Raw genomic sequence first — 12,418 nt, 5'->3', positions numbered from 1 at the left:
GGTCTTCCTGGTTTTGCTCCACCCTCTCCAATAACCCCTTCATCACCCCTCTAAGCTGTTCCACCCTCTCATTTAATCCTTGTATGTCTATCGAGTTCACTACGGAGGTCCCTGTATTGAAAACGGTAGCAACATCATTAACTATTTCCCTCTTCATCCTGGGGGCTAACCCCTGTCCCCGGAACCTACTGGCACCCATTGCATCAGCAGCCTGCTGCATTACAACTTTACTTAATACATTGTACATCTTCCTTGACTGTTCTGTACAGTATTCCGGCATCTGGATGCCTGAAATATTGATCAGAACAGGCACAATTTCATGTTTAACATTATCATACAACAGTTCCCCCTCGTTGTACATTACAATCCCATTCTCTGGTCCCTCGTAGTTATGGGGCAAGGCAGTTCCTCAGGCAATGTAGTGATTCTTATGGGGCGCGGTGTCGGAGGGGGTGAGAAACATACATACAATGATATTGCAGCCGCCCCCGCCTCCTCGTAATACCCACACAGCCCCATTCCCTTCTTGCGGATGACTGATTGCTGGGATTGTCCCGGAGGCGTGCAAATTATGCCGAAAGTACATTCATCAGGCCCTTTGACATCCCTCCGTTTAATGCATCTGCTCCTTATACCCGTGGAGCACTGTACACATACTCTTATTCTTATTAGGATTCTTATTAGGATTCACTTGTAACCATGCATTAAAATAAGTCCTGTCCTTGCTCCAGTCCTTGGCTGCTGGGATGCACATTCCGTCCGTTAAATTAAACAAGACTCCATAGTTCATGTAGTTGTTTATTTCCAGCGTGCTTTGCTGTCCGTCGGTGTTGCCCAGGGTACGTGCATGTCGCAGGGCTGTCCATATTACGAGTAGCGCCTTTCGTATTCCCATTCCGGTAAGTATTATCTGTAATTTTAAACAGACGGCCTGGTCGTCACCAGGGGTTAAGTTTTTTTGCTCTACGAGTGTCCCTGTCACCCTGCAAAATCAGAAGCACAAGGTTATAATCGAACCATTTCGAGCTGAATCTGTAGGGCGTGCGCCCGTGTCTTTACCCACTTAAATATTACCCAAACTCCTATGACCAAGGCCAAAGCTATTCCTCCAAACATCGCTCTCTGCTTTACCGTTAGGTTGGGTTTGTGGACTACACCTACCCACCGTGGGGTACATTGGCTCTATTGCCATAGGTGATGGTGCTATGGCTGCGAACTGCACTATCCGTCTAGTCCCGTTATCTCTTCCAGCCTGTTTATCTTAGCTTTTAACTCTTCAATTTGTTTTTATTGAGTATCTATTTCTTTATTGTATCAGGCAAGTATTATTACATAAGCTAGTTCTGTTTTTATTTTTGTTTCCTCTGTTAGGTGAGTCTTTTTTTTCCTATTAAGAAATCCAAATTAATAATGTTCAGTATAAAATGGCTGTCAATGGAAAGGGTTAACTCCTTTCCAGGTTTGTAAGAAGACCTGATGTCATTACGTGACTTCACGTAATCATCTGAAAAAAAGTCTTTGTGCCTTCAAAACTGGCTTCGAAATTAGGAATCCGTTAAAAACAGCATAAATCATTAGAGTAAACTCCAATGTTTTCTTAACTTCTAATTCAAGTACTTGCCAAATAATTTTTTTTTTAATTGTTTTAAAACAAGACCACACATACAATAGCAATTTTGTTTAGTGAAATTCAATTCTGTTTTTTTTTATTTCTCTCTTTCTCCTCGTTATCTTCAAAACCCTCCTGCTTGTTTAGACTGTTCGGGACTTTTTTTGATAAACACTGTCCATTTTGGAAATCTTTTCAAACTGCATTGAAACTTTTTCATAATTTAAAATTCGAATCCATGTAGAGTGTTTTTTACTTATTCCAATTTTTTTTTCCTTCTAATTAAACCAATATCTTTTTCACAGCAAACATCAACTAGTATTTAGTAAGTTATGTTTTTTTTTTCATTTAGTCCGTTACATCTTTTTTTTCTTTCTTCAAATTAGGTTTTGTATTTTACACGGAGGGTTCGTAACTCCATAAAGTTGTTAATTTAAAATCATTTGTTTACTTTCAAAGTGGCGTCTTTATCTTTTTCTTTTTCTCCATAACTGGAATGGAGTCCAGCTTTGAGAGTTTGAGGGCTGCCTTTCGTTATCTCAAAATGCTCTAGTTTCAAAGTCGTTACTAAAGCTTGCTGTTTTTAACTTTTTCCAAAAGTCCCTTTTACACCTTCGCAGATAGCTCGCCACTCGCCCAGAAGTTTGACCTGATCAGATTTAATTTAATAATTTTTTTTTTTGAATCCACCTCAGTATTTTCTGTGCCTTCTCTGAATATCTCAAAATCCCAATTCAAACTTTGTAATTTCAATCTTTATTTAAAACTTTTTTTTTGCTAGAAGCTCTTTTTTTTTAAAGCATTCTTTATCTCATTCTGAGACTAAATTTATGTCTTTCAACCCAATCAATCATTGCATGTTTTCTTTCGGCAAGTAAGTGAGCGTGTCAAATAAATCTTTTGCTCAACAAACCTATCCTTTATTTGTTTATTTTCCTAGCTCCGTAACTTATCATCCGAATAAATCCACACCTGCGTTTCTAACTTAAATGTCTTAAAACTTCCCACATACAGGACAACATTACAAAGGGGTAAAAAAAGACTTTCACTCTGTTTCTAAAATAAACAGACACTTGCATTCCTCTTCCAACCAGGCTTTCGGAACATGAAAACATTAAAAAATTCATTCTGCAGTCAAAAATCACACAGACACTTCTCACTCAACGATCAGACATTTACAACAGTCTCTCTTCTTGTTTTGGCCGGCTCTATTTTTGGATCCATGACCTTTCAGGGAATTCATAGTTTTATCTAAATAATTCCTCACATAACTAGTTCCTGAGGATTCCACCCTGCTTTAATCATTTTTTCAATTAGCTTCTTTTGTTTTTCCGCCAGGTGGCGGGTAAGCGACCCTTTTGGTCCCCACTCGAGTTTACTTGTTTTCATGGCCATTCCTGGGTAGGACTAGTACCGTTAGGAATCTACTCTCAGAGGTCCGCTTTCTTTCTAGCGCGACTTGTAGTAAACTGTCTCTTGGCTACTGTCAGGTCACAAGTTCTGCTGTTACACAAACTTATACAATTCTTAAAAACGCGTTTAAGCAATTCCCGCAGTGCTCTACGTATCCTTAACGACTACCTACCACCGCTCAGCCCGTTGGTCCGACCCTGTTCACAGGTTTGGATTCCGTTAGCCGCTGTACACCGCTTGGTTCTACCCCGGGGTATTTCAAATTACACTACTGGGTCCAGAAGATGTCTCTCGGTATCACGATCCCACGGTCTAAGTGTGTTCCCTACGCCTACTTGGTTCCTGGCCGTCACGTGGGACAAAAGTCCTCTTAATTCAGGCTCAGGCTAGGCGTTTGAGATATTAGACCGTCTCCTCGTGTCGATCAACCAGCTTCAACCTTCCGCACCCTTTATACTTAAAAATCGTTTTTTTTTTTATACTCACCCGGGTTTTTCCAAGGGCGTCCAGCGACTCCGGGAAATCCCGTCGACTGCGCCACTATTAGCGTTAGTGTTTTCTCAGAAGAATCACTCAACACTCAGAGTCGGTTCCAATGCTGATGCGGCCTTTATTACGCTTAGCGGGGAGGAAATCACAAGACTGAGTCCAGGCTTCTCTCCACAGAACAAAGGGTTACATTCACTTTTATATGTTTCACAACAGTTACAAACAGTTTACTACAGTTACACAGCCCATCACGGCTGGACACAAGCCAATCACAACGATTATAGATTACATATAGGTTCTTTTAACCCAATAGAATTCCCCTTATGTCTCAGGAACCATGTGTTCGTCTCTTGTCAGCTTGGGCTGATTGATATAGGTTCTCTCACTAGTTCTTTCTTCTTGGAGAAATAATTGGTTTATAACCTTGTTTACAGGAGATGGGTTCTCTTAATCTCTTTCTTCCTGGGGAATTAATTGGTTTATGGCCTTGAATACGGGAGATGGGTTCTCTCCTCATTATTCTTATCCTGCATCCAAGGCATTCCTATAGTGGGCCTCACAGGGTTATTGCTCGGTCATTGAACATTCAACAGTTCACAGCTTGACTACCTGATTTCCCATCATGCCTGGGCAGCCATTTTATGTGTGGCCACTTTAAACTTATATGCGTTTAGATATATCTAGCAGGTGCTTAATGCCTAGTATTCTGGTATATTCTAAAGGTGCCTACCTCCTACAACACTGTTAAGTACAATAGTTGACTTCAAAATTCATTTTTCTTTGAAACGGAATTATTAATATAAAACCACCCCTCCTGCTCCTCTCCCCTCCCATCTCATACATCCTTTCTGTCACCACCCACCTCTCTCTTTGACCCCAACTCTCTCCCTTTCTCTCACTGAGCTTAATACATTTTCTGGGTTTTATTTAGAACACAAATCAAAAGCCACAAGTATGCAATTAGCACATTCATATTTTCTCATTCTCTTATCAAAAATAACCTCTATTTAAAAAAAAAACACAATATACATTTTAACTTGAACAAAGATTTTGAAATTTGCCCTCCAGCTCCTCTTCAAATAATTTTGAAATCTTCAAAGAGCTAGCATGGACATGATGGGTTGAATGGCCTCCTTCTATGCTATATAATCCTATGATTCTAAGGTAAAGAAATATAGGCCATGATTACAGCTGACTGAACAATACTGATGCAGCTTGGGAAATTAAGTACACTGCGCTTATTTAGACGATACAATCCAAATTCAGCTCTCAGCAGAAATGTTAAATCCAAGCCCGGACTTTTAGGAGAGGATGAGACCGTCAAGTAAAAATTTAATGAAGGCATTAAAAGAAACCAAATGCAGTCAATGGATACATTTAATCATGTTATTGTGCAACATAGATTTTTTTGTATTTTGTTTAAGCCCTTATTTAGAGAAATATAAATTTCAGTTACTGGGAAATAAATTGCAGATCAAAATTTTTAAATGAAAATTTTTCATAAAGCAGTTTGAGTGATTTGTGGGGAAGAGCTACCCATTGATCAGAGCCTGCCACTGCATGCCGACTCAAAGCAATTTTATTTTTGTTTACTGTATGAATCTCACTGTAAAATAGCAGCTATTGTGGCATTGCATGTGGGAACAAATGATGTAATGGATAAAAAAAAGTACTTTGTCTTGCAGGACTAGAGGAAGTTAGAGCAAAGTGGTCATCGCAGGTAGTCTTCCAGTCCATGAGGTTCTGCAGAAAGGAACACCAGAATCATTGGGCTTGAGGATCTTCGTAAGAGGAGAGAGGGGCCAAAATTCAGCCTCTTGAAAAGGCCTCTTACCGCTGGAAAGCGGTGGCCAAGCCGCGGACTCGAGTGGCCGCCGACTTGCAGTCCAATGGCTGCCACCAGCAAAATTGTCCTCAGGGGTTTTGGCAGCGGTGTTCACTTCCGCCCCGCTCCCCCCGGCACTTCCTCCACGGTATTGTGGATGCAGCCATAATGACGTAACCAAACGGACCATTGCACTAAACTTTTACACAACTGGCTCTTTCCCGTCTGCAACTGCAGACATATCTATCAGCTCTCCGCCCATCGTCCATGCGTCAAGTCACAGATGCTCTCTGCAGGAGAAGACTGCAATACATTTCTTTCCCAATGACGAGGGAGAAGCAGGTGGAGCGGCAGACGGGATTTGTGCGGATTGCGGGGTTCCCCAGGGTGCAGGGCACCATCAACTGCACACACGTCGCACTGAGGGCGCCACAAACGCATGCTGAGATGTTTATGAACAGAAAGGAATTCCACTCCCTCAATGTCCAGTTGGTGTGTGAGCACCAGCGCTAGATTCTGGCAGCAGTCACGATGCCTTCATCCTGCGCCAGAGCCGTGTGCCCGCCATGTTCTTGGGCCCAAACTAAGATTGTGGATGGCTGCTTGATGACAAGGGATATCCCCTGTGCACTTGGCTGCTGACTCTCCCTCGCAACCCCAGGACTGCTGTCGAACATGCTTACAACAACTTTCATTCCACCACCAGGTGCATAATTGAGCACTGCATTGGGATCCTCACGCAGAGGTTCTGTTGCCTAGACCATTCTGGTGGAGTGTTGCAGTACTCGCCTGAGCGGGTCTCCCTCTTCGTAGTCGTCTGCTGCATGCTTCACAACCTGGTAATCATGAGGGGTCAGCCGCTGGAGGTCGATCCAGCAGTAGCACCTCAAGAGGAGGTGCAGCAGCAGGAGGAGGAGGACCAGAATGCACCACCAGCCACCCAGGAGGCGTTGTCACCATCCCAACCCTGCAAGCGAAGTGCAGACCCATCTCATTGCTGATTGTTTCCGATGCCCACATCACCCTTCATCTTTGCTATTCCATGGCCTTCCTTTCAAACATCATTGCCCACCATCAAATGATACACCTGCCCAGATATAAGAACACAAAATAAAGATTTATTACATAATAAAGAAAGGTGCAAAAAACATACAAAACAATCATTTCTCACACTTGTGCATCTCCTTATAATCCTTCTTACGCAAACCTATCCTGCTACTACGCTGCAGTGTCTCCCTTGTGGCTGCCTCATGGGTCTGGGAAGGCTGCTGTGTTTCAGGTGTAGAAGTTACAGATGTCCTTCTAGGACGCCCTCAACCAGCTTTGGCCTGAATGGGCTAGCTGGAGACTGGGCAGTACCCTCCTGGGAGGGTTCAGTCAACCTTGGTTTGGGTGACTCCATGATTGGAGGCAATGGTGGAGTGACAGGCCTGGGGTCAGGAATGATGTGATCCTGAGAGAACTCATTATCAGGTTCCTGGTTGGAGGAGCCTGCGTCGCTCCCTGGGGGCAGCACACCACCACTGGCACCAATCTGAGGGAGCTCAGGTCGGTGCTGCAGCGCAACACCGAAAGGTCCCCCTTGGCCCGTTGTGGGCCCAGCCACGAAGGCAACACTGAGGTGTCGGGTGGCATCCAGCTGAGACTGCATGAGAGCAGCCAGAGTCTCAAATCCACCAGAGATGACAGCAGTAAGACGCTCCATGGGCTGTTGCCCAGAGTACATAAGAGCATTCTGAGCTTCCAGGGCCATGGCCATCCTTTCCAAAGCAGCACTGATATGCTGGTTCATAAGAACATAAGAATTAGGAACAGGAGTAGGCCATCTAGCCCCTCGAGCCTGCTCCGCCATTCAAAAAGATCATGGCTGTTCTGGCCGTGGACTCAGCTCCACTTACCCGCCCGCTCCCCATAACCCTCAATTCATTTATTGGTTAAAAATCTATCTATCTGTGATTTGAATACATTCAATGAGCTAGCCTCAACTGCTTCCTTGGGCAGAGAATTCCACAGATTCACAACCCTCTGGGAGAAGAAATTCCTTCTCAACTCGGTTTTAAATTGGCTCCCCCGTATTTTGAGGCTGTGTCCCCTAGTTCTAGTTTCCCCGACCAGTGGAAACAACCTCTCTGCCTCTATCTTGTCGATCCCTTTCATTATTTTAAATGTTTCTATAAGATCACCCCTCATCCTTCTGAACTCCAACGCGTAAAGACCCAGTCTACTCAATCTATCATTATCTCCGGAATCAGCCTAGTGAATCGTCTCTGTACCCCCTCCAAAGCTAGTATATCCTTCCTTAAGTAAGGTGACCAAAATTGCATGCAGTACTCCAGGTGCGGCCTCACCAATACCCTGTACAGTTGCAGCAGGGTGTTAGATCTTTTAATTTCCAATATAATACGAACTCCGATTGTAGTTTTAACTTTTTAATCTTGGCAGAGAGCAATAACAAGTTCTTGGCTTTAAGCCAGGTCTTTGTTCTTCTGGCACCACATGGCCAAAATGGCTGTATTTATACCTGGATCAATTTACAGAAAAGAACTCGCCTTCTTTGACCTTATTGGCTCAATTGAAAGTCTTTTAACGTTTTAATTGGCTCGCTACCCAAGGACCGAAAATGTCAAGTTAATTGATGACTTAATGCAATGTGGCCTGTGTTTTTTCACAGCCTGTCGAAATGAGCCTGTTTGAATACTCTATCAATCCCCCCTTTGATTCTTTCACAAACTGAATCATAAAACATCAGGTATCACTGGTTAAACATTCTACAAAATAATTTCATACATGTTAATAGAGTTTCCTTCGAAAACTTGTTGATGTGTTTCGCCACATGTCCGGACTAGTAGCTTCCACACAAATTTACACCAACCCGAGTTCCATCGTGGCCACAATGGAAGTCTGGTTTTAGTAGGTTAATTAACCTTATTCCAATTTAATCCAAATCAATATCTTAATTCAACCAGTAAACAACCTTCCCTTAAGCATAACATACCCCTGTGCCATGAACAGACGGTCTGCTGGGACCTGCAAGGTGTCTCACCTGCGGGACAGCAGCTACAGCCACCTGGTCGCAACAACATTTAATCAACATAAACAAACAATATAAAAGTAAAACAATTACAACAAATAGAATTAAACCTTCCACCAATTAAGTTCCTATTGAACCTAGCCATTCAGTGGCTCCACTCCACAAAGTGAATGATGGGGGTTGCTTAAGTTTTTCTACTTCCTTTTGGATATGCTCCGCTAAGTGGGTAATTTCTTCGGAGCTATCTGGGATATATGTGCAACACTCAGTTCTGAGAAGGGCGCAAGTACCTCCCTTTTCAGCCAGGATGTAATCAAGGGCCAGTCTATTCTGTAGGGCTACTGTGCGGATTGCTACCATTTCTGCAGTGATTTTAACTAGGGCCTCTGAGGTATCATTGGCTACCCGTTCCACAATAGATGCCATATAGCTCTCTTAGGACGGTGTAAATGTTCTGACAGTGACTTTATATGATACATATAAGGCACAATATAGGCTAAATAGCAGGATCCCCTTGTGGCCACACACCCAATAGGTGCCATTATATGCAATGAATATCAGCTGTTTCTTTGTCAGCAACACTCCGGGGCCTGTCCAGGCTTTTCCATCTGTTTTATTCAGAATCCCCGTTACGTTAAAAATTCCCACATCGGCCCAGTTTGGACGGTTCCGTGGCTTGATTATATTATAATTCCGGGAGCAGTTACTATACCCCATATTTTGGCCTCCTTTGATGTTTCTAATCAGACAGACCGATTCCCCCGGTCTTCCTATTCCCGTTGTATTAGTGATAACAAAAAATGGGGGCCGTTTGGAATTATTGTAGCACGGTTGGTATCCCCTTCAAAGGTAGTCAGATTGTAACCTGCTGACTTCCATTTACGTGCCCAGTTTTCCGTATTAATTATCCACTCAGCCATTTCTGAGATATTCAAGGGAACTGGCCTCAAGGGAATCCCTCCCTTTGAGTGAATAGGAATATGCGCACACACCCAACAACTAGAAATGTTACCTTGTTTGGCATAAATGTATGACATATATAAAAAGGTATTTACATGTAATTCCCTTGCTACCCTACTATTTCCCTTTGGTGCAGAAGGTCGGCTAGTAAGAAGTAGGCCTTTGCCTATAATACCTACAATCAATAATACAGTAAATTTATACATTTTCGCAAAAAGTAATTGTCCTTATTAGATTTCAGCTTCAGTTATGGGTGCTCGTTTAATGTGTGAAGCGTGGATCCAGGCTTTCTTTCCTTGGACTTTAACAGCTGCCTGGGTGGTCAATAACACTTTATAAGGTCCCTCCCACTTGGCACCCAAAGGTTCTTTATGCAACTTTTTCACATACACCCAGACTCCCGGGATGATGTCGTGTCCTCCTTCGGGTGGATTACCCCAAGCTGCCGATACCTGTCGGGAAACAGAACTAATAGCATTGGTTAAGTTCTGACAGTATGAGAACAAAGTGTCACTCATTAAGTGAACATCAGCTTTCCGTAAATCGATAGTTCCTGGCAGCGACATGGGTCTTCCTGTTATAATTTCAAATGGGCTTAGACCTGTAGTTCTGTTCGGGGTTGCCCTAATGCTACACAGCACTATTGGTAGTGCCTGGGGCTATGGTGTTCCTTCAATTCTTCTTTCTTCAAAGTTCTAATTGACCATGTCACCCGACCATCCTCAAAATGCAACGATGAATCTACTTGGATTAGAACGTCCATTCCCAAAAGGGGTTGCTCTACTGGGCCTATCCAGACCGGCGTGGTTAGTTCATGTGGACCCTGCCCTATAAGTACCGGTGTTGTCCTTTTAATTTCCATTTTATGGCCTCCAACTCCATAGGCTGTACGTGCCCTACCATCCAACGGCAAAAAGTCTCCATATTGTAGGGGTAAGCATGTTAATTCCACCCCTGTGTCTAAAAGACAGTCCACATCCTTATTGCCCACCCTCACAGTTATATATAGCCCATCTCCCCTTTGTTGTATTAGTGCGAGGAGGTGGACCAGGGTGGGCTCTAATCGTTTTTTGCTATCCCAAGTAACTCCTTCTGTTGTTGTATTGTCAGTCGCTTAAATGCTTCTATGAGGTCGTTATCTTGTGACAAGCCAGGCTTGTTGGCTGAATTGTATCCCTGGCTGCGTCCTATTCCCCAGCCATGACCTTGCTGTTTTGCCCTGCACGTCTTGGCCCAGTGACCTTCTTTCCCACAATAATGACATTTTCCGGGTAATTTTCCTAATAACTCTTTATTGGAATCCTGAGATTTCCATCCCATAGCCTGTACAGCTCGGACTTTAGCTCCCATATCCCGGTCTAATTGGTTACATCGATCCACCAATGCTGCAAAGGTAGTTCCTCTACCTTCCCAGTCCGGTAACACTACCTTAAGCATTTTGGACAGTTCTGGCTTTAAACCTGCCACAAAAGCTGCTTTCAGGGGTCCAAACACTTGTTCATCCATTTCCTCATCCGTATTATTCATACCCGAATGTTCTAGCCACGTGCATCTAAACCGCTCGTCATACTCCAGGACCTTCTCTGTTCCTTTCTGTTGGAAGGCTGCAATTTTTCCCCAGTCTGTCTTAGCTGGACTGAAGGCTTGCAGCCAGTGTTTAATCGCCTCCCATCCTGCATCTAATTCTTGCTCATTCTGCCCCAAAGCTTCATCTACCTTGTCGTGCAATTTTCTTCCCTGTGTTTTTGGCACCATTATGGTCAAAATTTGCACTCCGTCCCAGGGATGAAGTTGATATATATTTCTTAAGCGGTCCAATTGGTCCCACGTTTTTACTCCCCCTTTCTTTGGATTGGGCAATTCCTTGGACCATTTATCAATTTTCTCTGGGTCTGTCGGAGCATGAACTAAGTATTCTTCGTACACCCTTCTCTTTGTTTTTTTGGTTCCGCTCTCATCCGCAGTCTCTTCTGATTTGACTACAACTCGTCTTTTTTTAAACGGGGCAAAGCGCACCCCTAATTCGTCATCCTCTGCCACTGTATTGTCGGAGGATTCGGAATCCGTATCTATTCCTCGGTCGTGTCTTCGGGTTTGCGCTTTGAATTTATCCAAACATTGGTACCCTGGGAATTGATCAATACATTTTCCTTTTCCTTTTACTGTCTCTTGACCTAATGATTTTTTCCAATCTTTAATTTCACCTTTAAGATCTTTAACTTCCGCTTCCAGCTTTTCAAGTTCAAGCTTTTTCTGTCGCAGCTGTGCACAAACTGCTTGCAATTGATCCTTTGTACTGATCAGTTCTCGATCATGTTGGGAACGCATTATAATTTCATTCCGGTTTCGGATCTGGCCCATAACTGCTAGGGACCATCTAGTTCGCTCTTTATTTTTCATATGGGTCGTTTTTCCCCAGACCCTTTTAATCTCGTCCAAGGACCATTGTCGTTTGGAGGTTCCGTACTTTTCTTCGATCTTAATACAGGTTTTAGATAAGTTGAATTGTTGCGCTATGTATTCTTTCAACTGTTCGAGAATTAAATCTAGCGAAACTTCAGGTGGTGCCTGCCCACCTTTAACAGTTGTCGGCAATTCTTTGCTCTTATCTGCTGCTGCCATTTCTTTACTGGGGTCTCGAGTCGTAGGCTTTGAGCCGATCAATAGGTCGGTGATTAATTAACTAACACACCGCCGAAGTTTAGACGTCGATGGGACCTCGAGCCGACTACCAACCGGACGGTTCGCAAACCGGAGGATTTCGGAATCGCGTAGAAGGAGAGGCGAATTTAGACTTTTGACCGAGGACTTTTTTTTAAAAAGAGGAGTCCTTACCTCAATATATAGGTCCGATGTCCAAAATTAAGTTTCTTTCCTCAGCGATCCTGTTCGCAGCGCCAAAATTGTTAGATCTCTTAATTTCCAATGGAATACGAACTCCGATTGTAGTTTTAACTTTTTAATCTTGGCAGAGAGCAATAACAAGTTCTTGGCTTTAAGCCAGGTCTTTGTTCTTCTGGCACCACATGGCCAAAATGGCTGTATTTATACCTGGATCAATTTACAGAAAAGAACTCGCCTTCTTTGACCT

Source organism: Pristiophorus japonicus, chromosome 14 (assembly GCF_044704955.1).
Source record: "Pristiophorus japonicus isolate sPriJap1 chromosome 14, sPriJap1.hap1, whole genome shotgun sequence".
Classification (NCBI taxonomy): Eukaryota; Metazoa; Chordata; class Chondrichthyes; family Pristiophoridae; genus Pristiophorus; species Pristiophorus japonicus.
Note: the sequence above shows the minus strand (reverse complement) of the source record.